At 44.0% G+C, this 27,018-nt stretch overlaps 1 pseudogene; it reads left to right on the forward strand.

Moving 5' to 3' along the window:
* LOC149219808 (ornithine decarboxylase pseudogene) overlaps positions 1-27,018 on the forward strand; it is a 33,168-nt pseudogene that overhangs the window by 2,524 nt on the left and 3,626 nt on the right.

The raw sequence follows: 27,018 nt of genomic DNA on the forward strand, positions 1-27,018 counted from the left end.
TACTCTTCGTCATTGTTATCGTTATCGTCCACTGCCTCTAGCCTCTCAGATAGATCCAAGATGCTCTCTCACAATGCCTTGATAACCTGTGACTGCTCCATAAGTTTTGTCTCTATAATAGACAAACGCTTATAGATTTTTTCATCTTTCTTTCTCTCCTCCATACTCATCACTGTCAGCTTACGCTCGGCCTTAGTTACTCCCACGATCGGTACACCAATGGGTACATCATCTCATCCATTGTAAATGTACATTTTCCTCAGATTGGGAACAATCATCACATTGAATTCCTTCATGAATTCTATACCTAGTATAGCTTCATAGTCATCTATCTGCACTATAGTGAAATCGACTTTCCCTGTCCATTCACCAAGTGTCACATCCACTTTTTCAGCTACACCAATCACAGAATTTGGAGGAGAATTCACTACCTTCATTTGTGCCTTCACCGGTACAAACTTCAACCTAATCCTTCTCACAATATCCTCACTCATAAAGTTGTGAGTTGCTCCACTATCCATGATAGTAAGCACATCCACACTCCCAACTTTCATTTCAACAGATTCCAATCTATTCCTCTCAGGATCTCTCCTAGAGACTGCTTCCATGGCCACTGCAGCTTCCAATATCTGCATAACCCCTACAGAAGTTTCTTCTTTCTTCGCATTGGACTGTTCCATGGCAACCACCTTTGGTCTAAAAGGACAATTCTTCACCATATGTGGTTCCTCACATATCCAACACTTCAATGGTTTCTTCATCTTCGACTTGTCATTCGATCTCAAAGTCTCCTCTTTCGTATTCTTCTCTTTCAGTTTGTCATACTTCTTCTTCTTTTCATCAGAACCTTCATCAAAGTGTTATACCAAACGATCCACATCAGCAAAATCTTCCTCAAGTGTCTTAATCTTTTGTCTCTTTACTTCATTTCAAGCCCAAGGTTTTAGACTTGTGATAAAGTTGAACACCTTGTCCCTTTCCACCATGTCTGGAAGTTCCAAAACTGCACTTCGAAACTCTCGTTGATATGCCTGCAGACTTCCCATTTGCTTCATATACTTTATCTTCATCCTTGCATCCCATGTTTCATCTTATGGACAGAAGTGGGCCTGCAAAGCCTTTTGTATTTAATTGCACGAAGTTATGTCCCCAGCATTGCCATTGGCAATTTGGTCCATCCTCCTTTGCCACCACATCTTAGCATCCTTCATCAAGAATTGAGAAGCTACCTTCACTTTGGTTTCCTCATCGGATAATCCCAAGCGCTCCAAGTACTGGTCCATATCCCATAGAAAGTTTCCAAGAGTCTTTGCACTCCTTGTACCATCATAAGAATTTGGCTCTTTGACTTTGACATGAGTCACTCCTCCACCTGAGTTGTGCCTCACGTCCTTCTTCAAAACTGCGATCTCATTTCGAGCTTTTTCAAGAGCTCGCTGCAATTCCAAGATTTTAGCCAAACCTTGATCTCTTGCTTCACTAATCTTCTTGACTTCCTCTTCTATTTGTGTATACTTCCATTTCGTATACTCGTATCAATCCTTGAGTTCTTCGAGTTCCTCTTTCAACTTCGCATAGCCTTCATGAACCTGCGTGTTCTTGGCCTTCATCGAAGTCCAATTAGAATCTCGTTCCTCCATTCGTTCCAATAGCCTGTTTAGGAAAGCTTGTCCCGCATTGTGGCTAAATTCACCTGTCACAACCTAAGGTTCTCTGCCATATCTACTATCTTTTTTCTTTGTGATCTAGTATAGACCATTCACCTGCAAAGCTTGAACTCCCTGCCAAGTCTTCAGTGTTCCTCCAAACCAGCTTCAATACCACTTGTCATGTTAGTGCAGTGGGATCAGCACCTTATTCTGATCAGATTTATTATCACCTGTCACGAAGTCTACTGGGATCAGCTTCTTTGAAAATCTTACACCTTGTTCACCGTTAACTTCTTGTCATCAATCAGCTCTGATACCACCTGTCACGCTCGTACACTGGTGGTATTTTTCCAACCACAGTATAGGAGGTGCGGCACCACCGACCACTTTCTTTTCACCAATACTTGCGATCGTGGACTATGCCTACTTTCTATAATTAGTTTATTTTTCACTTTTACCAAGTACTTTCATTCATTATAACACAAGAGTTAAATAATCATCAGCATTAACATAAATGAAGAACAATATAACTAGGAGGGGCAACTCCTTGCAATGAGTTTGCCTATAATAATAATATATATGTAAGTTACAATCCTGAGGAAACCCTAGATTTACACTTAGAATATTTTTACATTCACTGGCACAACACATTCAGCTAGCTCGTCGGCACGCCCACACGGTCGTCTGAATGACTCTTGCTCAACTCCTTGTTTGCTTCCGCACGTTCACCTGAACACGTTTTGTTCAACTCGTCCAACTCGTGCACAAGCGGGTGCTCTCCACCGAATGCCCAACTTGCCAAGTCTCAACCGGCGAGTCATTCACCGTGCATGCTCGTTCAAGACTTCACCCAGACCGCCATTCACCAACTCGTGTCGTTCACCAAGACGCCCTGTCGCGCCCTCGATTTACTTCCCGAAAGACCATTCCCCCAGACACCCTGCCACGCCCTCGAACGACCTCAAACGATACTGCACGAATGCCCTTGAATGACTTTTCTGAATGATGCCCTCAAACGACTTCCTGCACGATGCCTTCGAACGACTTTTCTGCACGATGCCTTCGATTGACTTTGTTTCGGCTCGATGCTTTGGCCCTGCACTCGTCTGCCTACACCCTCGCCCATTTCAAACCCAAACTCTTCGCACCTTTTCCTTTACACTTGGATGTTCTTGTGCGCTGTTTTCTTGGTTGAATGCCTCAACTCTCGCTTGTTGAATGCCTCAGCTCCACGCCAAGCCATCCTACATATATTGCTCCTCCAACGTTTGGACCCTCGTGTCCTTTACATTGGTTGACCATCATTTCATCTATTTTAACCTTCATTTTTGTTGGCATTATGATTCTGGTATGGCTCTATGTTACAAATGTTGTACTTGATGGCAACACCCTCAAGTGGCAATGCTCTGATCAGGCTCTCAAAATGTTGGAAATTAAGAGGTACGCAGGTGAATGGTTCAAAAAGTGCGTACCCGCAGGTACACCGGCCAGGAAGTGCGTTCATACCTGCAGGTTACCCGTTCATGAGGTGCGTACCCCCAGTTCACTCACTTTAAGGCAGAGAAGCGCGCTCACGTGGGGTTTCTTATGTTTGGCCCGTGGTATTTAGCCCGCCATTCTTGATTCTATGGTTTTGGCCCGTGGTATAGGATCTAATTTTTCCCCAGTTTGGATCCCTTGTATTGGTTATTGATGGTTTTGTCCCATGGTGTGAATAAGGGCTTGACTATTAATAGGGAAGGAGATCACTTGGCTAAGGTATCTTTTGCAAATTGAATATCTTAAGATCTGAAATATTGGATTATCAGTTTAAAAGCTTGATCTATATAAAAGTGAAGTTGAAAGTGAATCTATGAAGTGTGATCTCTCGAGCGCATGATCAGATCTGGGCATCTGACTATCTGTGGCACACTGGGGGGACTGCCAATTCGGCCCTAATCAGAGGTACGTGGGTGATTAACAGTGCAAGTGCGTGGGTACGCACAACAGAAGAAGGCGCAGTGCGTGGGTACGTAGAGCAGAAGAAGGCGCAGTGCGTGGGTACGCAGAGCAGAAGAAGGCGCAGTGCGTGGGTACGCAGAGCAGAAGAAGGTGCAGTGCGTGGGTACACAGAGCGACAGAGGTTCAGGTGCAGAGGCACAGTGAAAGTACGTGGCGCTACAGAAGCCGTAGGTGCGTAGGTACGCGGCGCGATAGAAGCAGTGGGTGCGTGGGCACAGTGAAGGTACGCGGCGCGTTTGAAGGAACAGTGCGTGGATACGCAGTGTAGTTCAAGGCTCTCTGCGGGGATACGCAGAGGCGCAGAAGGTGAAGTGCGTAGCAACGCATGCCAGATAAAGAAAAATTGCGTACCTATCTTAAGGAATTTATTTGACTGACTTGTCTCTATTGATAAGGTGTTCTGGGTTTACTTTACTGTTTCTATTGATCTAGTTACTGCTGTTGACTAGGTGATTTACTTGTACTTGATGATCATTTGATGTTCATGGATCCAGTTTGAAAATTTATGAAAAGTGGTCCTTGAAAGAAAAGAAGTAGGGGGTTGTAGCTCCCTTCCAGGAGAGACTGGAAAACGAGAGAGAGTTGTAGCTCTCTGCAGGTTGAAGCCTGCGTACTGGTAAAGGACTGCACCAGTACAAAATCATTGTAAAAGGAGTTTCTAATTGAAAGAAGATAGAGACATATTGCAGCAGGTGGTTTTCACCCACATTGGGTTTCCACCTTACATCTGGTGTTCTTTGGTGTGACTATCTATTTTTCTTGTTCATGCTCATTGTTTTATGGTACTGACATACAAGAATAATTCAAGGTATAAATAAGGAAGATTTATTAAAAAGAACTAGATAATACTGATTCACCCCCCCTATCAGTATTATTTCCAACAATTGGTATCAGAGCAGGTACTTCAGAGAAGCTTGATCGCTTGAAGGAAGATCATTCATCATGAGCAATTACGAGAGGGAAGCATCAATATGGCCACCAATTTTTGATGGGACAAACTTCAATTATTGGAAGGTAAGAGTTACTGCCTATCTTCAATCTCTTGGTACAGAAGTTTGGGATATTATAGGTACAGGCTACACTTTTCCTTCAGCTACTCCTACAGATTCAGCCGAGAAGAAGAAATATGAAACAAATGCTAAAGCAGTCAATACTCTGCTAGGATGCTTATCTCAAACAGAATTCGTAAAAGTTATGCAATATAAATCCGCAAAGGAAATATGGGACAAGATTGTCTTAAGCTACGAAGGAGATGAACAGGTAAAGCGTGCTAAACTTCAAACCCTCAGGATTCAGTATGAGAATCTCAGAATGTATAATGATGAAAGTGTGGCTAACTATTTTCTTCGGGTAGACGAGATTGTTAATTGCATGAAAAACTTGGGTGAAGAAATAAAAGAGGCTATTGTGGTTGAAAAAGTTTTAAGATCATTGTCCCCCAAGTTTGAATCTGAAGTGTCTGCAATAGAAGAAAAGGAAAATCTACGAATTCTTACTATGTCTCAGCTACACGGAATTCTAACTGCTTATGAAATGAGAAAGGGAGGTCCATCAGACAGGAGAGAAGCTGCTTTCAAGGCCTCAGGTAAAGGAGATTACTATGAAGCAAGTCACGTGCCAGAAGAAGAAGAATAATCAAATTTTGTCAGAAATCTTCAACGGGGTACTGGAAGGTTCAGAGGTAAGTTACCTTTTAAATGTTTTGCTTGTGGAAAAGTAGGTCATTATGCTGCGAAATGTCTGCATAAGGATAAGATTGAGAAAGGAAAGGAACCTGCTAGATGGAACAAGAAACAGAATGAAAAAAAGAAAAGCTACTACACTCATGAAGATAGTGATGGTCTATCAAATAGTGATGAAGATGAACGAGGTAATGACTATAAACGTTTAATGGCATTTGAAGATGATGATTACATGGCTGCTATAGATGTGGATAGCTTTTATGAAGAAATTTCTAGACTCAAGACATGTATAGAAGAAAAGAATATGATCATTGATACCCTACAATCTCAAATTGATGAAAAAGAAAAATATCTTGAAAAGTTAGAAGGTGAAATTGTTGGTCTTAGAAAAGAGATTGAGAAAACAAAGGCTATTAATATTAAGTTTGTCAAAGGATCTGAAACTCTAGATGAGATCATCAATGTACAACGTTCTCGTCTAAACAAGACAGGTCTGGGCTATAATGGAGAAACTTCTCAACCATCCACCTCAAAGAGTTATCTTGATGCAGCAAGAAGGAATGAGCAAAAGCACAATGAAGATCACCAGGTAAAGCAGGGACAAATTACATCAAACAAAGGCTATCAGGTAAACCAGGGGCAATCCGTCCTAAGGATGAACAAAAGCTACAACCAGCCACAGGTAAAATCCTCTCAATTTACTTCAAGAATGGATGACAATAGAAATTACAATCATTTGGCCGGAAGATTTAATAACCGCAGAAGTTTCTTCAATGGACAATGCTTCTCTTGCCATAACTTTGGTCACAAAGCAGCTCAATGTGTTGCATATAAAACAATCATGACTAGAGAAGCTCAAAAACAAAGAAGCATGAACGGGATTACAAAAAGGACCTATAACAACTTTTCGGCTCTTGAAAATGAAGTTGAATGTTCTATTTGCAATAACTTTGGTCATGAAGATTCTGAATGCAGGAGCAGGTTTCAGCAGACAAAGGAACAAGCCTCAAGCACCAAAACATGGAGAATAAAGGAACCACAACCAGAAAGATGTGGGATAGCATTTTATGCAGAGGGACAAGAAAATCTATGGTACATTGACAGTGGATGTTCGAAGCATATGACAGGTAATAAAGAAAAACTTGAATCATATTCTGCTTTGGAAAAGGGAAAGAAAGTTTCTTTTGGAAATGATACTCCTGCAGCTATAAAAGGAAAAGGCACTGCTCAGTTAAAAGAAAAGGTCAAAGCTGGAAATGTTTTGTATGTTGATGGATTGAAGCATAATCTTCTGAGTGTCAGTCAGATGTGTGATCAAGGAACCGAGGTGATATTTAGATCAAATGGATGTCTTGTTCGTGATCTTGATACAGGTAAAACGGTGATCAAAGGTAAAAGAACTCCAAATAATCTATACATATTTGAAGAAGGACAACAACAATGCTATCTAAGCAAGGATGATGAACACTGGTTATGGCACCGGAGGTTGGGGAATCTAAGCTTTTCACAAATAAGGAAAGCATGCAAATATCAAGCAGTTCGCGGTCTTCCAGATATCAAAATTCCAGACAACACCATATGAAAATCATGTCAGTTTGGAAAGCAAACCAGAACTAACTTTCCAGAGAAGGAAGGATCAGCTAGCATGCCTCTTGAGCTTTTACATACAGATGTATGTGGACCATTTAGGAAAAGGACACCTCGAGGAGAAGAATACTTGATATTATTCATTGACGATTTCTCCAGGTTTGTCTGGTTAGGACTTATGAAGCACAAAGATGAAGCATTCGAAAAATTCAAATCCTTTAAAGCCTTGGTTGAAAATGAATCAGGATACAAAATTAAGTGCCTCAAATCCGACAGAGGTGGGGAGTTTACCTCAAATGAATTTTTCGATTTCTGTGAAGAACATGGGATAAGAAGAGAATTCTCTACAGCTAGAACTCCTCAGCAAAATGGAGTAGTGGAAAGAATGAACAGAACAGTCCAACAAATGGCTCGTGCTATGCTTGATGAGTCTGGAACTCCCGCAACTTTCTGGGGTGAAGCTGCATATGCTGCGGTTGTTATTCTCAACAAAACAAATGTCCGGGTGAACAGCACTCAAACTCCTCATGAGCTCTGGTATGGTGAGACTCCTTCGGTAAAGCACTTCAAAATCTTTGGGAGCAAATGCTATATTACGAATACTGATGAGCAACTTGGCAAACTTGAACCTAGAGCAGATGAAGGCATTCTTCTTGGTTATTCTCCACACAGCAAAGCATATAAGTGCTACAATAAAAGACTTGGAAGAATTGTTGACAGCATTGATGTAGTGGTTGATGAGAAGGGATACATTCCTAGGCAAGTAAATCATGAAGATATCGAAGAAGATGAAGACTACCCTCATAGACAAAATGATGAAGAAGAAGAACCTCAAGAAGAACCAAAGGAGCAGATAAGGATAGAAGAGAAGACTCCATCCAGATATGTTCAGAAGAATCATCCAGAATCTCAGATTTTCGGGCAGAAAGAAGCAGGTGTACAAACAAGAAGAACAATTGCAGAAGCTTCAAGCTATTTGGCATTACTCTCTTCCACTGAACCACAAAATGTGAAAGAAGCATGCAAAGATGAATGTTGGGTCAAAGCAATGGATGAAGAACTTGAGCAGATCGAAAAGAACAACACTTGGGAGTTGGTTCCTAGACTAAAGGATAAGAATGTTATAGGGACAAAATGGGTCTTCAAAAATAAATTGAATGAAAATGGAGAAGTAATTAGAAACAAGGCCAGACTTGTTTGTAAAGGTTATGTGCAGCAAGAAGGAATAGATTTTGAAGAAACTTTTGCTCCTATTGCAAGACTTGAGGCCATCCGAATGTTCCTTGCTCTCTCAAGCTTTCAAAACTTCAAAGTATTTCAAATGGACGTGAAATCAGCCTTTCTGAATGGAGACTTGGAAGAAGAAGTATACATTGAGCAGCCAGATGGTTTCATTCTTGGAAATGATCCAAATCTTGTATGCAAATTGAAAAAGGCTCTCTATGGTCTCAAACAAGCTCCAAGGGCTTGGTACTATCATTTGGACAAATATCTTCAGCAACAAGGTTTTTCAAAAGGATCAGCAGATAGCAATCTTTATATAAAAGTTGAAAACGACAAATTGCTAATACTTACTGTGTATGTAGATGACATTATCTTTGGCAGCAATGAAGAAGCTATGAGTCAAAGCTTTGCCTTGGTAATGCAGAAAGAATTCGAAATGTCCTTGCTGGGAGAACTGACATATTTTCTTGGTTTGCAAATCCAACAAAAAGAAGGAGGGATCTTTTTGTCTCAAACCAAGTATCTCAAGCAGATTTTGAAGAAATATGGCATGGAAGATGCAAAACCAGTATGTACACCCATGGTCACAGGATGTAGCCTCAGTGTAAATGATGAATCAGCAGCAGTGCATCAACCAACCTACAGATCTATGATTGGAAGTCTACTTTATTTGACAGGTACCCGACCAGACATAATGCATGCAGTAGGAATAGTTGGAAGATTTCAGGCAAATCCAAAGGAAACTCATCTTCAGGCAGTAAAGAGAATCTTCAAATATCTTCAAGGAACTCAAAACTATGGCTTATGGTATCCTAGAGATACAGATCTCACACTTCATGCTTATACAGATGCAGATTGGGCCATAAGCGTGGATGATAGGAAGAGCACAAGTGGTGGTGCATTCTTTATGGGCTCCAGATTAGTATCTTGGTTCAACAAGAAACAGAGTTCGATTGCCTTGTCTACAGCTGAAGCGGAATATGTTGCTGCTGCATCTTGCTACACTCAACTTCTTTGGATGATGCAGACCTTGCAAGATTTTCAAATCACTTGTATTCCACCCATCTCCATCTTATGTGATAATACAAGTGCAATCAGCATTTCAAAGAACCCAGTCATGCATTCAAAGACCAAGCACATACCAATCAAGTATCACTTTCTCCGGGAACAAGTGCTTGAACAAAAGGTCAAGTTGGAATATGTTCCTTCTAAGGAACAAGTTGCTGATATACTCACCAAACCATTGCCTAGGGAGACCTTTGAATACCTCAGGCAAAAGCTGGGGGTTGTTGATGCATCATCTTGTTGTTGAATCTCTTCTGATTGTTGGTTTTACGCAAGGTTCATCTGAAGTATATGCGTACATGTGCTGGGTTGCGGATTGGTCAAAGATCGAATGGCACAGGTTCAGGGGGAGCATATCATGCATTGTTGGCATTATGGAGGAAGTACAGAAGGAGATCATGGATGCTGGTCTGAATATTGCTGCAATACGTCTCTATCTCTTTCATGGTCATTCATGGTGTTTGGTGGATTATGGTTCTTCTTTGCAGATCTGCTTTATTGACAAGGGGAGCATGTTCTTAGGGGGAGCATAACCCTTTGCCCTTGATGTCAAAGGGGGAGAATGACGTTGAGGATCTTGAGGTTGCCATCAAGTCCAAAGGGGGAGATTGTTGGCATTATGATTCTGGTATGGCTCTATGTTACAGATGTTGTACTTGATGGCAACACCCTCAAGTGGCAATGCTCTGATCAGGCTCTCAAAATGTTGGAAATTAAGAGGTACGCAGGTGAATGGTTCAAAAAGTGTGTACCTGCAGGTACGCCAGCCAGGAAGTGCGTTCATACCCGCAGGTTACCCGTTCATGAGGTGCGTACCCCCAGTTCACTCACTTCAAGGCAAAGAAGCGCGCTCACGTGGGGTTTCTTATGTTTGGCCCGTGGTATAGGATATAATTTTGCCCGAGTTTGGATCCCTTGTATTGGTTATTGATGGTTTTGTCCCATGGTGTGAATAAGGGCTTGACTATAAATAGGGAAGGAGATCACTTGGCTAAGGTATCTTTTGCAAATTGAATATCTTAAGATCTGAAATATTGGGTTATCGGTTTAAAAGCTTGATCTATATAAAAGTGAAGTTGAAAGTGAATCTATGAAGTGTGATCTCTCGAGCGCATGATCAGATCTGGGCATCTGACTATCTGTGGCACACTGGGGGGACTGCCAATTCGGCCCTAATCAGAGGTACGCAGGTGATTAACAGTGCAAGTGCGTGGGTACGCACAACAGAAGAAGGCGCAGTGCGTGGGTACGCAGAGCAGAAGAAGGCGCAGTGCGTGGGTACGCAGAGCAAAAGAAGGCGCAGTGCGTGGGTACGCAGAGCGACAGAGGTTCAGGTGCGGAGGCACAGTGAAAGTACGCGGCGCTACAGAAGCCGCAGGTGCGTAGGTACGTGGCGCGATAGAAGCAGTGGGTGCGTGGGCACAGTGAAGGTACGCGGCGCGTTTGAAGGAACAGTGCGTGGATACGCAGTGCAGTTCAAAGCTCTTTGCGGGGATACGCAGAGGCACAGAAGGTGAAGTGCGTAGCAACGCATGCCAGATAAAGAAAAATTGCGTACCTGTCTTAAGGCATTTATTTGACTGACTTGTCTCTGTTGATAAGGTGTTCTGGGTTTAGTTTACTGTTTCTATTGATCTGGTTACTGTTGTTGACTCGGTGATTTACTTGTACTTGATGATCATTTGATTTTCATGGATCCAGTTTGAAAATTTATGAAAAGTGGTCCTTGAAAGAAACGAAGTATGGGGTTGTAGCTCCCTTCTAGGAGAGACTGGAAAACGAGAGAGAGTTGTAGCTCTCTGCAGGTTGCAGCCTGCGTACTGGTAAAGGACTGCACCAGTACACAATCATTGTAAAAGGAGTTTCTAATTGAAAGAAGATAGAGACATATTGCAGCAGGTGGTTTTCACCCACATTGGGTTTCCACCTTACATCTGGTGTTCTTTGGTGTGACTATCTATTTTTCTTGTTCATGCTCATTGTTTTATGGTACTGACATACAAGAATAATTCAAGGTATAAATAAGGAAGATTTATTAAAAAGAACTAGATAATACTGATTCACCCCCCCCAGTATTATTTCCAACAATTTTATTTTCTGAACGGGTCGGCCCGCCCATCGGCTGACCCAACCTTCGTGTGTGTCTATTGTTTGGATCGCCCACTAGTCGGCCCACTGGGATAGCCCACGGTATATATATCCAAATGCTCCACACAACTTGGTCGCATTTCCACACTTGTCCCACCGTGCCGTAGCTCGCCAACTCGTCAACCCCGCATGTGTTTGCTCCTGCAGCTCGTGGTCCTTACATGTTGGGTCGCAAATATGGAGCCCTGCCCGACGAAGTCGAACCACTGCTGAAGGAGGCACAGGGCTCTAGCCTTGCAGTGCGAGGTGTCTTGTTTCACATTGGAAGTAGTGTCTCGCGCTTCGGCATCTACGCAAATGTGATTGTAGCCATTTTGGGTGTTTTCGATTCGGATTCTTGACTCGGGATGCCAAAAATTAGTATCGTTAACGTCGGCGGCAGTTTCATCATAGGACAACTATTTGCAGATGCTGCAGGTACAGTTCGAGCAGCCTTGAAAACATACTTCCCCGATGAAACTGTTATCACTTAAGAATTCTAATGCCAAAATTTCTCACATTAGTTTGATGCTAAAGGTCGGTGCTAGGGTAAGTTTGATTTTTGTTTGCCTTAGAGTCTGAGTCTTAGGAGTCTTGAGTCAACTATGCATTCTCATTCATCACCGGTCTCATAACCATGTGTCAGTTTTGTTCAAAAGGTCAACTATGTGCCACAAAACTCTTTAGGTGATTTCGTAGTGCATGTAATTATTTTGAAGTTTTTTCGCAGCGCGTAAATCCTTTTTACCAATTTCGTAGTGCAACATGTTTTAGGTTATTTCGTAGCGCATAATTCAAAATTTACACTGACTGCGCTACGAAATCGGAGATTCGTGCAATCCGCAGCGAATCTTTCTTAACTATCAAATCTGCCAAGTTCAGTTATGGTTGCATCATTCACTGTCAGCTTATACACTCCACATATCATGTCCAACTGCTTATCTCCATCATTACAGCTGCTAGGTACATTGGTACACACTGATTGCAAGTTCCAAGAAAAGCTAGGTATTCACAGTCTTAATGATGATTGTATTCGTTGCATGAGGAACAAGACTGCAAGTTTTCAATTTGAATCCATTTTTATCAAGTGACGCAACTGGTGGGCTCCAGTATTGTAGCAATAATGCTACAACTCCTGGAGCTTCCTTCTCTAATTTTATCAACCCGGTAGTTCGTAACAAACTTGGAAGCGACGGTGCTATATGCACAAGTACTAGCTCTTGTCGCAGCTGTCACTTGGTCAGCTGGCACAAGTCCGCTAGGGCTCAAGCCAACTTCTATATGTTCTCAGAAGAAGCTTTTTAAGTGATGAACAAAAGCTATCTCAAAGGAAATTAACCTACTTTGCAAGAATGAACTGAAAGCCAACAAAACATGGAAACCCTAGTAAACCCTAATTCTACCAGCTTAATCCTTATGATGCAATGGTGGGAATGCAACTTCTAAAAGTGATGCCATTACTTCTATTGAGATGAGATGCATGTGTCTAAGCTACTTTCATCTGAAGAGAACATGTTTTTGTATTTTTGCTCAAGTTGTTGGAGTTATTATGACTGTGCTTCTTACTGGGTCTTGACTGTGCAGGGGTAGATCAAGGGGAGGAAGGCTTGGAAAAGGTCAGGAGGACTCTGAGAGGGTCTAAGGGATCCCTAACATCATTCCACAGAAGTTCACAAAGTTCAGATGCCTGGAAACCGTGTTTGCAAGCTTCTACAGGATGTCTGCAGGGGATTCTACAGGAAGTTCAGGATTTCTACAGGAAGTCCCGTAATTTCTACAGGATGTTCCGCAATCGGAGTTTTGGGTGATGGATGAGTGAATGAGCTGTATGGGTGGATAGGGAGGTAGGAGGGGAGCTTGTTATGGCTTATGGACAGAGAGATGAGATAGAGAGGGGGTGTGGAGAGCTGGTTGGTCTAGAGGAGGGTAGAGGCAATGGAAGGCCGAAAAGATAAAACAACGTGGATGATAGAAGAGTTGGGAGGCAAATGATCTAACTGGGGGATAAGTAGATGGCTTAGGCACGACTTAGAAGGATAATGAAAGGATAGAGTAGTGTTGCGCAGTGTAAATGAAACAAATCACCCCTGTCTTGCGTATAACCGAAATGTCATCAACCTACTCTAACTGTTTTATTAGAAACCAAAGAACAACAATGTAGTTTAAAGGGAAATCGTGCATGGTGCTGAAACAAAGAGTTATTCCACAAGATCTAAATGCATGGACACTTCTACAACCGAAAACATTGCATTGAAGCTTGTACGAACATGTAAGACTGTGTTTTTGGTGGGTGGCACGGGCTGCACTCCCAATCTTTAAACAGAGGTGGAAGTGAGTGTGCAATCAACCCTTTTTTGGAGCTCTGATTAACTCTAATCCCCTTACTCTAATCTAAACTACTGAAAGCACTTTATCCATAAAACTAACCTACTTAATCACATCAAGAAATTCGAATCAGCAAACTGTGTTTCCAAGGGCATGTAAAGGAAAAGAAATAAAATGCTGAAAGGAAAGTAACAATACAACGAAGGAAGCCTTAGGCTCTCAGGTTGGGCCCAACCCTGAGAGCTTAAGCTCCTTTAAGAACTCAGAGCTGCCTCAAATCTGCTTGCTTATTCATTAAAAGATAATAGTCAAAAGTCTGATAACATGCCAAAAATGGCTTACAAAGAGCGAAATAGAGCTATCAGCTCGTAGTCTAGAATAAACAACAAAGTTTCAAAAGTCCCCATCGAAGGCTACAGCCTCAATATTTATACATTATGAGGGCCAAGCTGGCCTCCTAAATTAGTGGGGCTTGGCTAACCAACTAAAAGTAAACTGTTGTTCCCTTAGAATCCGTTGGTTGCCTTCTAGCTCGGTGGTGATAGCTGTTGGAGCTCGGAGTTGTGGGTGGAGATCACGAGGAAGGCCATCCAATGCCGTGGACAACCTTCCTACAAAACCTCAATGCCACCTTGGCTGTCTCCTTGCCTTCATCTGCGTGGTTTTGCTCCATTTAATGTCAAAAAACCTGAAATAAACATGTATTAGCCACCTAGGAATAGTGACTGCCCTCCTTCCTACAAATAACATGAATATACTAAAAAATGATGCATAAGTGATGAAAAATGAAGGGTTGAGCAAGGGTAAGTAGGCCAAATGAGCCCAAAATGTTACCAAAATTGGGGCTCATCATCACCCCCCAGCTAAAATATTTTCTCATCCTTGAGCAACTAGTCCAGCTCTTCATCCTTCATTGCCTTTACTGCCACCCTTACATCCCAAGCCTCTGTAGTAGTGTCCTCCTTGCTGATATGGAACCCAGCCTTTCTGTTCACCTCTTCCCACTGTTCATTATCATCTTTCTCTGTGCTGCCTTCCATCAATCCTAGCGGCAGTGGTGGGCTTAGCTTGAGGCCAATCCAGCTGGCCTGGAGGTTTTGCATGGATTTCTTATAGAGGGCCACCCGTACTAGAGCTTCCCTCATCCGAGTTGGGGTATGATACTCTCTGATTTTCAGACTGTGGGCCAATGTATTCCATCGGCGGGTGCAAGCTTGGACAGAGTTGTCTCCTAATAGTCTCTCCATGTCCTCAAAATGCGCTATGGCCTGGGCCTGCTGATCCATATATCTCAATGAAGCTTGAGGGTCGATGGACAAGTGTTGGTGTGCCAAGATTAGTGCAACTAGATCCCCTGGTTCTGCTCTAATTAGCAATGGCTCATTCAGCTCTCGGTTCATGACCGCTTTGGCTTCTGCTGCTCTTTTGTCCTCATGGTTCAACCATGAGGCAAATGCCATTAATTGCATATCTCCTAAGGCCGTATTGGGATCCCATGAAATTTCATTAGGCAGGGCCAAATTATGGAGGTAGAACTCCGCTAATTTGGCCTTATCCTCTGATGAGCTGGTACTGCATAATTCAGTGAATTGCTGTGGGTCTTGGAGCTGAGAGATGCCCCTTTGCGCCAAGGTATTGATTTGAAATTGCAGCCATTGGTCTTTCAGGTACAGGCCATAGGATTTGGCCGGCTGTCTGCATTGGATAGCATCCATGGCCCAACTGGCCATGCAGGCCAATTGTGCCTCTTTCTGCTGCAGCTGTTGTCTGAGAGCTTGCACCTCAATTTGTGCTTGCTGTTCTGCTTCCTGTAGATGCAAGGTTGGCTTCCCAAGACCAGTTTGCAGTTCCTTTTTGCCTTGCTGTTCTGCTGTGCTGTCCCCTGAGGGTGTGCCTGTTCCTCTCCTCAGCTCCTGTAGCTGCAATCTAAGCTTTTCGTTTTCTTCCTGTAGGAACACTCGTTGGCAATTTGCCACGTGTTTAGCCATGGCTAATTCACTTCTGGCCCCCTTGAGTTGCTACTCCAAGGGACCTATGTCCGCCACACCTTTTGACTTGGCTATTTTCATCCACGTGTGTGTACGTACTCTCTCTTCCTCCAATGCAAAGAACAGTGGCACAGTGAATTTCTGAGGTATAATTTTGCCAGCCTCTAAGAAGTTGTAATATGAACTCAGACTTGGCTGAGGGCTAGGCTCTGGAATATGTTCTTTCTCTACTTCTTTTGGTGGCTCTACTTCGCCCTCCCTCGGTGGTGATGAGGGTGCTTCCCCTTCCATTCTCTCTGTTTCCTTAAGCCGGGCTAAGGTTTCCTGTAGAGCAGCTTCAGCATCCTGTAGCCGGGCCTTTGAAGCCAATTGGTCCAACCCTTCTTTCCAAGTGCTTGTTTTTGGGCTCCCCCTCTCATAGGTGACTGATATCTTTGAGGGGGACCTTTCCTTGGGCGAAGTAGGGGCATCCTCGATAGTGATTGGGCTGCTGGACGGAGGCTGTGGCTTGCCTGTCTTTATTCTCACACTTCTTCGAGCTTTAAAATATAGAGGGGCCTCCCTCTTTCTCTTTTCCTTGGGCTTAGGGGGTGTACTGAGGGCGGCCAGCACAGCTGCTGCCTCCCTTGCAAGAACGTCGGCCTTCTTTTCCTTTGATTTTATTTTCTCAGGGCTTCCTGTAGAAGGCCCTTTTTCAACTGATTTCGGGCTTCCTGTAGAAGCCAGTTTCGGTTTTCCTGTAGGAATAGGTGACACCACTTTAGTTTGCTTTGCTGAGGGTGTTTTACTTTTTGACTTGGTCGAGGCTGCGGTCGAGGTGCCTTTGCTGATGTGGACCTGCTCAGTCTTGTCCACCCTGCTTTGTAATCTCTTCTCTCGGGGTGTTAACATGGGTGCTTCCTCTTTCTCCTTGGCACCCTTTTTCTCTGTCTTTGGTGTTTTGGCCATGGGTCTCTGGCCTTTTTCTTTCTTTCCTGCAGGCACTGACTCCTTCTCCTCACTGCTGGATGAACCGAGCTCTTCGGTCAACATCTTTATATCACCATCCTTGGTCAAATTCCTGAAGGCTTCCCATGAGAGAGGAACCTTGTATGTGTGGAGCGCATCCTCCACGAGGAGTTTAATGAGTCCATGGTGGGCTACCTGGTCTGGTGTGCCTTCTTTCAACTTGGTGGCACATTCAATCATAGATTGTAGTAGAAAGTAGGGGATAGTTAGTTTGTTTTCTACAGGTAGGTCCATCTGATGCCTTAATTCCGTGAGTAACCGAAAATGGTACCCATATACAATGCTAAACCGACCTTCGCAGGTGATGTACTTCATAATCTGGAGGCTAACTTCACTCCACAGTGGCAGTAAGCTGGTTCTACGAACCCCATTTTTATCTTCTGAGAATTCCTCCTCTGGGGGGAAGAATTCCTTCTTAGCCTTCTGGCCCAATTTCCTCTCTTCTTTGTCCCATGGTAATCCCATTGGGAGCTCAGTAACTCGGCTGATGAATTGTGGGGTGAGTCTGAGACTCAAACCCCTGAAGTTGACGGTGGCCAATGTTTTGGATTTCGGCTTCAGAGCTTGCAAGAACTCCTCTGCCACTTCATCATCATAGCCCTGCAATTTGTCGCAGAACGACATCCATTGCGCTTGCGTGAACAGCTCCACCACCTCAGGATTCTCTCTTAGCTTTGTTGAGTCGGTTGGTTCCCTTCTGATGAACCCACCCGGCATGGTGAAAAACTGCTGCGTTAGCTGGAGGTGGCGAGTGCGTAAGGAAATTGGCCTACTGGGACAGAGCGTAGAATTACGCCTCTACCACGCATACAATTCACAAAAACTTATCTCCCGATGAGCCTTAACACAGCTTAATTATAACTCACATCCTGTAGGACGACGATTCATGCAAACGGCAGACAATACTTGCAATTTTTTTACGACCAGACTGTAGAACGTCGACTCTGCCACCCTCGAAACCAATTGCATGGAAGGTTCAGGCTTACCTTTTTAATCCGCCACCTTTTGACGTGAGGAACCCAATTTCCTGTAGAAGCAGCGCACGAATTCTGGAGGATACTGCAGTGGGTCTGCGCCTTCTGTGCTGCTTAACAGACGTTCGAATGGCCGAAGACTTGGAGTGTCGAGCTTCAGAGGAATCTGGATGCTCACTCGAATTTCAAACGGCGAATGATAAATGCGTGGGGTGGCAATCTAGCCGATTAGATTTGAATCCGGCGGAATCCGTGGCGCGGGGGTGAGCTGTCCCTGTCGGACCGTTGGACGACGTCACTCAATCATTCTTCTGCAAGTTCCCTTACTGCCGCATCATTCCCGCAGATCCGCCGTCATTTCTGTTACAACTCGTTTCTCCCCGACTGGATGGCTCTCACGTGTGCACTGCCCGTTCCTTTTGCCACGACCACCGTTCACATATCCGACTAGACCATCTGACTGGTCGACGTGGCCAGTCGAATGGCCATACAACCGCTCAACCCATTCACTTCACACTTGCAAACATTTCAAAGTAAAATTCATGCAATTCGACGGAAGAAAGGGCGAGGCACTTACCTGTGCGGCCGCGACATGATTCTTCAGGCTTTTGGACGACGATGACTAGATTTGTTTGCTGCTGCTTGATTGCACATGCCCGGAGGTTCCTCTTCACAGGCTGCTGATGATGAATCTTATGATTCGGCTGCATGTGCCCGCGTTATCATTGCGTGTTGCAGGCGCTTGAATGGTGTACACTCTAGTTGGCTTAACTGCTACGGGACTCCTGCAGGATGTCCTATAGCAGTTTTTCCTCCTCGGGTGCATGCTGAATGATGAAGACAGTGGCCTCACGATCATGCTCACAGGGCTCTTGGATAGCTGGGATGGGTATGGCATGGCATCTCAGCATCTTTTTTCATTTAAAAATTGCTTGCTCTTGATAACTCAATGATCTGCTTTGATTGTGCAGGTATCTTCATTGCATGTAGACAGGGGTGGTAGAAGGAGGTGACAGCAGTGTGTGAGGGAGAAAATAGTAGCTTGCATGCGTCCATACCGGACCTTGGTCGTTAGATCTCCTCATACAATTAGTTCTGGGCCGTCCAAAACTTCTACAGGAAGTTTCCTGTAGAGATACAGAACTTCCTGTAGAAAGTCTGTAACTTCCTGTAGAAGACTAAGCTGTGATGAAATCGTGCCCATACCTTGGAGAAGATGAGTGTTCTCGGAGGAGGTGCTGGTAGGGTCTCCTGGCAGCATGATATGGACCCTTGTCTCCAGATTGAGGGACCTCTTCTTCCTTCATAAACCTGCAACCTGCATGCATTACCATATCATAAACTTGTTGTCCCTATCTTTTTTGCTTATTGTTTTTTTCTTTTTTCCTTTTTTTTTCTTTTTTTTTTTGAAAGATAGCAGGGGCGCCTCAATGAGGTTTTCACCCTTGCCATCTGCCTTAAGCGCCTCATAGAGGTTTTCACTCAAGGATCTTTTTCAAATCCCCTTTTTTTTTTTTTTTTTTGAAAGACAATAGGGGCGCCTCAATGAGGTTTTCACCCCTACCACCTGCTTTGGGAGCCTCAGAAAGGTTTTCACCCAAGGATCTTTATTTATTTATTTATTTATTTATTTTTTTTTTTTAGATCTTTCAGGGTATGCCCAAAGCAGAGGCAGAACCCTTCTCTATGACCAACACTGATTTCTCCACAGTTTTGATGAACTCTTGTCTTGAGAGAGGTTTCCTGTAGATCTTCAGTCGATGCCCATTGACAAGCATGGGGATGGCCTCCTCATCAATGGTCCGAATAAGAACAGATCCATTGTCATGACATTTTTCCACTGCATATGGTCCCAGCCATATGGTTCTCAGCTTCCCCTTGAAATCTTTGTGCCTGGAGTCATACAACAGTGCCCAATCTCCTGGCTGGAATTGCTTGTCATTGAGGTGTTGGTCATGCCACACCTTTCTCTGAAGTTGAACCACTTCTGAGTGAAGGAGGGCCTGCATTCGGTGCTCGTCCAGTCCATTCAGCTGCAATAACCTTTCTTGTTGTGCATGGCTGAGATCTAGGTCCAGCTGAGCTGCCATCCTCAAAGTGTTGTATTCAAATTCAATGGACAGCAAAGCTTTCTTTCCATAGACCAGCTCATAAGGTGTGAAGCCGGTTGTGGTCTTCCAGGTGGTGTTGTAAGTCCATGTGGCCTCAACTAGGCGATCTGCCCAATCTTTCCTACTGCTGCTCACCACCTTAGTCAAAATCCCTTCCAATGCTCTGTTGGTGACTTCCACTTGCCCATTTGCCTATGGATGATAGGGGGTGGAAGTCCTATGCTTGATTTTGTGATGAGCTAGTAGGTCTTCAATTAAGTTGGATGTGAACTGGCTTCCTTGATCGGTGACTAGCTCTCTTAGGTAGCCAAATTTGTAGAAGATGTTTTCTCTTAAGAACTCAGCCACCTTTTCTTCTGTTGCTGCTTTGATTGCCTTAGTTTCTGCCCACTTTGTCAGATAGTCAGTGCACACAATGATGTAAGACCTTTGCCTCGAAGGAGGGTTGATTGGACCCACAAAGTCCATACCCCACTTCTCAAATGGCTCAAGAGTCACTTGAGGTTGGAGAGGCATCTCATCCCTTTGATTCGGTTTCCCCATTCTTTGGCATCGGTCACATTGGCTGATATACCTTCTGACATCTTGATGAAGTGTGGGCCAATAGTAGCCTGCCTGCAGGATTTTGAAGGTAGTCCTCTTTGCTGCAAAATGTCCTCCACAAGGCCCATCATGACACGTGAGGAGGATATCAAAGACTTCCTCCTCCCTTACACAACGCCTTAAGATCTGATTAGGGCCAAGCTTGAACAGGTTGCCCCCGATCCAAGTAAATGAGGCACTTTTTCTGATGATTCTGCTCTTCTCTCTTGAGGATAGGTGCGGAGGGAACTGTGCTGAAACAAGGTAGTTTGCTATATCAGCAAACCATGGAGAGAGTACTGAGATAGAAAACAGATGTTCATCGGGCATCTGGTCATCCACTGTTCCATCCTCATCTGCAGATAGATCCAATCTAGATAAAAAGTCAGCAACAACATTTTCTTTACCTGGTTTGTCAACGATAGTCAAATCAAATTGCTGCAAAAAAAGTAACCATCTAATAATACGAGCATTCACATCTGGTTTATTCATTAAATATCTAATTGCAACATGATCAGTATGTACAAATGTTTGATAGCCAGTGATATAATGTCGGAACTTGTTCAGTGCATGGACCACAGCCAAGAATTCTTTCTTGGTTACAGTGTAATTCAGTTCTGCTTTGGATAAGTTTTTGCTGACAAAGTAAATGGCATACGGAAGTTTTTGTTCAACTTGTCCTAAGGCTGCCCCTATGGCTTTGTTTGAGGCATCAGTGTGGATGTGGAAAGGTAGGGCCCAGTTTGGACCTCTCAAGATTGGGGCAGACACCAACTTGTCCTTTAATTCATTCAAAGCCCTCTGACAATCGTCAGTCCATTTAAACTCCACATCTTTTGCCAACAAGCCAAACAATGGTGAGGCTAGCTTGCTGAAGTCTTTAATGAATCTCCTGTAATACCCTGCTAATCCTAAGAAACTCCAAACATCCCTTACCTTTTGGGGAGGTGGAACCCTCTTGATGAGAGCAATTTTGTTAGGATCCACCTGTAACCCCTGGCAAGAAATGGTATGGCCTAGCACGGTCCCTTCAGTCATCAGGAATTCACATTTTTCAGGACTAAGGGACAGGTTCATCTCAATGCATTTGGTTAGGACTTTTTCCAGATTGGACAATGCTTCCTGGAAGTTGGACCATAAGGAGTGAAGTCATCCATATAGATTTCTACCGCATCATGGACCAGTTCAGAAAAGATGCTCAAGACGGCTCTCTGGAAGGTAGCAGGAGCATTGCATAGCCCAAAGGGAAGAAATCTGTAGGCAAAGGTACCCCACGGACAAGTGAAGGTGGTCTTATCTTGGTCTTCTGGGCTGATTTGGATTTGGTTGTACCCGCTAAACCCATCTAGGAAAGAGAAAAACTTCTTTCCTGCCAATCCATCCAACACTTGGTCTATGAAAGGTAGAGGGAAATGGTCTTTCTTGGTAGCTTTGTTCAGTTCTCGGTAGTCCACACAGATTCTCCACTTCCCATTTTTCTTGGGAACCAACACCAGAGGGGACACCCATTCGCTATTTGAGATGGGGTAAATGAATCCGGCATCCAACAGTTTTTGCAATTCTTCCTTGACAATGTCCTTAAGGGCTGGATTCATCCTCCTCTGGGGTTGCCTAACCAGTTTACAATCCTCTTTGATGTAAATGTGATGGGTACAGACCGAAGGATGGACTCCTTTCATCTCCTTATATCTCCAAGCAAAGGCATCTAGATGACTGGCCAACAGACTACACAGCTCCTTTTCCTGAGAAGGAGATAGGGAGGAGCTGATCTTTAATGTTCTCTCAGGGCCGAACTCCACATTCTTGACTCTGGGAGTGACAGGGTTGGTTGCACAAAGGTCCACTAAGGTGCTGGCTTGGGCATCCTCCACCAATTCCTCTAAAGTCAGTGCACTGGGAGGTGGATTCTGGATCAAGGTCTCAATCAAATCATCCTCGGTTGGGGGGTCTCCCCTAGTGGTGTCTAGGGTGCACAAAGGTGCTGAGTACACCTCATCTTCTTCTCCTTCCTCCAACCAAAGTGGCAAGTCATGCTCTAATGAGGGTTGGGCAGGAGGGTATAGGACTAGCTGCTTGGACATAGGGCCATTTTTTATGGTCATGTTTCCTGCACGGCAACTTATGTAAGCATCTGCAGTGGCTAACCAAGGCCTTCCCAAAATAAGAGGATATCCAGTGAGCTTTGCCTTTGGTTGCAGCACCAAGAAATCTGCAGGATATTCCCAAGAGTCAACAGAGACCAAGACATCTTCCACAATCCCTTCGGGAGTCACGGTGGAGCGATCTGCTAGTTGTAGGACTGTCGAGGTCTTCCTCAAGGAACCCTGAAGGTTGAGTTTGAGCATGGTATCCCTGGTCATCACATTAATGGCAGCCCCCAGATCAATCAAGGTGTGAGGTATGATGGTGCCATTGATGTGGACATCTACTACAGGACTCCCAGGATCTAGGTACTTTGGGCAGATGACTTGTCCCGACATAAGGTCAGACAGTTGTCCTATGACATTGATGGTTGAAGCATCTCTCTTTCGCCTGCCTGGGTGTCTGAAACACTTTTCCTTAACCAGTTTGTTGTATATCGGTACATCTTTGATGGCTTGGAGAAGTGGCATTTTCACACACAACTGCTTGAGCTCTCCCAGAAGCTCATCCTCCTCTGGGTTGGGTTGTGTGGTGGCTGTTAGTCTCTCAGGAAAGGGTGGAATAGCCTTTGGTTCACTTTCCTGTTTGTCTTCCTCGTCCTCTGGGGGAGGAGGTTGGCGATCCGGAAGAGTCTTTCCAGATCGCAGATTGATCTCCTGGATCTCCACAGCATAGGTAGGGCATGATGTTTCCCCAGTGTATACCTGCTGGGCCTGTCTGTTGTTGGGGTTCGGGTTCGGTTGAGCAGGCATTTGAGGTTTCCTTGGAGGAGCAGGAGGTAATGGTTGAGGTTGAACTGGTGGTGGAGGCAAAATGGCGGGAGGAGTGTTGTACTGGGGCCTCCACCCCGACTGAGGTGCATTCCACTGAGGTTGTGGCTGGGCATGTGAGTGATACGAATGAGTAGTGGGTTGAGTATGGTACTGAGGTGGATAAGACCATGGAGGAGGCACAGACCAGGAAGGATGAGAAGGGGGACCCCAGGAGGGTATAGGAGTACATTGGTTGGGGCTGTAATAAGCTTGGGGTGCCCCTTGCATCCCCTGCTGGTAAGGTCTAGGTCCTTGTGGCCTCCTTTGGTTGAGGAAATAGAGAGGTTCGGTGGGGGCTTCTGTCCCTTGATACATGGCTTTAAGCCCAGGTAAGGTTGGACATTGATTTGTGGGATGGTCCTCCTCACAAACGAAACATACTTCAACCGAATGTAATGGGCATTCGTTCTTAGGGTGTCTCCTTGTACACCTAGGGCAGAAGATAGCCAAGGCCCTCTCAGCTTCTTCCTTCTTCTGCTGGATCCTGAATGTATCAAGTTGCATGGAACTGGTCTGTCTCACCTCACTTTTGAGATCCTCTAATTGATTTGCAAACTCATGTTTGGAGAAAGGAATACCAGCTAAGAGGAGGTTTCCTCTACCTCGTTTCCGGGCTGCCCTAGAGTGGTTTCTAAACACTGTCTTTATGTCCTCATAAGGCAGTTGGTAAATATCTCTTCCAGCTAACATGTGAAGGGTATCTAAGAGGTCTTCAGGGACTCCTTGGAGCAGGACCAACTTGAGGGATTCAGGGTCAAGTGTGCACCTGGCCCGTTTGTAGCTAAGTTGGAACCTTTCCTCATAATCCTCTAAGGACTCATCATTTCCCATGGTCATCCGGAAGATTTCTCCCTTGGTTTCCTTGGACCTACAGTAGTCCCGGTACTTGGTATTGAAAGCTTGCTGCATCTGAGCCCAAGTGGTGATACTGTTCCCAGGTAAGCCCATGAACCAGCGTAATGCTGCATCCTTAAGAGTTGAAGGGAAGAGTTTCAGCTTCTGCTCATCTTCATTATATTCATAGGTTCGACAAAGGACAGCAAACTCAAACAGGAAGGTATCAGGATCTTCAGTAGTCAGTCCATGGAAGTGAGGTAAAGCGGAGGGGCTAATATTCTTCATTTTCATGTCTCCATTGGTCTCTCGGATGGGGAAGGCACCTTCTATTCTCTCATCTTCTCCTCTATTGTCAGCCATAGCTTCAGATGGAATGGTCTCTAATTCTTCTTCTACTATAGGATCTTCGTATATCTCAGGAGGTTCACCTATAGGTTCTTCTGGATCACTGTCACCAAAGAAGAGAGAAGGGTGACTCAGTGATGTAGTGGGGGTGTTGGGTAAGAATTTGCCTGTTTTATCTCGATTCCTACGAGGCATGAAATGGAAAGACTTTTGATTGCTTTTGTTTTTTTCTGGTACCTGCAAAAACTGAAACAGATTGATCTACAACTAACTATCTTGCTGAAATGAAAATGCAGAATTGAAATGAAAGCAAGAAAGAACTAATCTACTTTGCTCAAATGAAATTGCAGGAATGGAAATGCTAGTCTACGCTTGCAGAATTGAAATGCTAATCTATGCTTGCAGAATTGAAATGCTAATCTATGCTTGCAAAAATGAAATTGCAGAATTGAAATGTTAATCTATGAAAGCAGGAAATGTCTATGCTACTTTTGTAGAATGGAAATGAAATAAACTACTTGGCAGAAGGCGAGAGTAGGAAAATAGAAGAAAAGCAACAATTACTAATACTCTGACGCTTCCCCGGCAACGGCGCCAAAAAGATGGTGGGCTCTAGTATTGTAGCAATAATGCTACAACTCCTGGAGCTTCCTTCTCTAATTTTATCAACCCGGTAGTTCGTAACAAACTTGGAAGCGACGATGCTGTATGCACAAGTACTAGCTCTTGTCGCAGCTGTCACTTGGTCAGCTGGCACAAGTCCGCTAGGGCTCAAGCCAACTTCTATATGTTCTCAGAAGAAGCTTTTTAAGTGATGAACGAAAGCTATCTCAAAGGAAATTAACCTACTTTGCAAGAATGAACTGAAAGCCAACAAAACATGGAAACCCTAGTAAACCCTAATTCTACCAGCTTAATCCTTATGATGCAATGGTGGGAATGCAACTTCTAAAAGTGATGCCATTACTTCTATTGAGATGAGATGCATGTGTCTAAGCTACTTTCATCTGAAGAGAACATGTTTTTGTATTTTTGCTCAAGTTGTTGGAGTTATTATGACTGTGCTTCTTACTGGGTCTTGACTGTGCAGGGGTAGATCAAGGGGAGGAAGGCTTGGAAAAGGTCAGGAAGACTCTGAGAGGGTCTAAGGGATCCCTAACATCATTCCACATAATTTCACAAAGTTCAGATGCCTGGCAACCGTGTTTGCAAGCTTCTACAGGATGTCTGCAGGGGATTCTACAGTGAGTTCAGGATTTCTACAGGAAGTCCCGTAATTTCTACAGGATGTTCTGCAATCGGAGTTTTGGGTGATGGATGAGTGAATGAGCTGTATGGGTGGATAGGGAGGTAGGAGGGGAGCTTGTGATGGCTTATGGATAGAGAGATGAGATAGAGGGGGTGTGGAGAGCTGGTTGGTCTAGAGGAGGGTAGAGGCAATGGAAAGCCGAAAAGATAAAACAACGTGGATGATAGAAGAGTTGGGAGGCAAATGATCTAACTGGGGGATAAGTAGATGGCTTAGGCATGGCTTAGAAGGATAAGGAAAGGATAGAATAGTGCTGCGTAGTGTAAATGAAACAAATCACCCCTGTCTTGTGTATAACCGAAATGTCATCAACCTACTCTAACTGTTTTATTAGAAACCAAAGAACAACAATGTAGTTTAAAGGGAAATCGTGCATGGTGCTGAAACAAAGAGTTATTCCACAAGATCTAAATGCATGGACACTTCTACAACCGAAAACATTGCATTGAAGCTTGTACGAACATGTAAGACTGTGTTTTTGGTGGGTGGCACGGGCTGCACTCCCAATCTCTAAACAGAGGTGGAAGTGAGTGTGCAATCAACCCTTTTTTGGAGCTCTGATTAACTCTAATCCCCTTACTCTAATCTAAACTACTGAAAGCACTTTATCCATAAAACTAACCTACTTAATCACATCAAGAAATTCGAATCAACAAATTGTGTTTCCAAGGGCATGTAAAGGAAAAGAAATAAAATGTTGAAAGGAAAGTAACAATACAATGAAGGAAGCCTTAGGCTCTCAGGTTGGGCCCAACCCTGAGAGCTTAAGCTCCTTTAAGAACTCAGAGCTGCCTCAAATCTGCTTGCTTATTCATTAAAAGATAATAGTCAAAAGTCTGATAACATGCCGAAAATGGCTTACAAAGAGCGAAATAGAGCTATCAGCTCGTAGTCTAGAATAAACAACAAAGTTTCAAAAGTCCCCATTGAAGGCTACAGCCTCAATATTTATACATTATGAGGGCCAAGCTGGCCTCCTAAATTAGTGGGGCTTGGCTAACCAACTAAAAGTAAACTGTTGTTCCCTTAGAATCCGTTGGCTGCCTTCTAGCTCGGTGGTGATAGCTGTTGGAGCTCGGAGTTGTGGGTGGAGATCACGAGGAAGGCCATTCAATGCCGTGGACAACCTTCCTACAAAACCTTAATGCCACCTTGGCTGTCTCCTTGCCTTCATCTGCGTGGTTTTGCTCCATTTAATGTCAAAAAACCTGAAATAAACATGTATTAGCCACCTAGGAATAGTGACTGCC

Source organism: Pinus tabuliformis, chromosome Q (assembly GCF_031772625.1).
Source record: "Pinus tabuliformis cultivar Carrire ecotype Pingquan chromosome Q, CPIR1, whole genome shotgun sequence".
NCBI lineage: Eukaryota > Viridiplantae > Streptophyta > Pinopsida > Pinales > Pinaceae > Pinus > Pinus tabuliformis.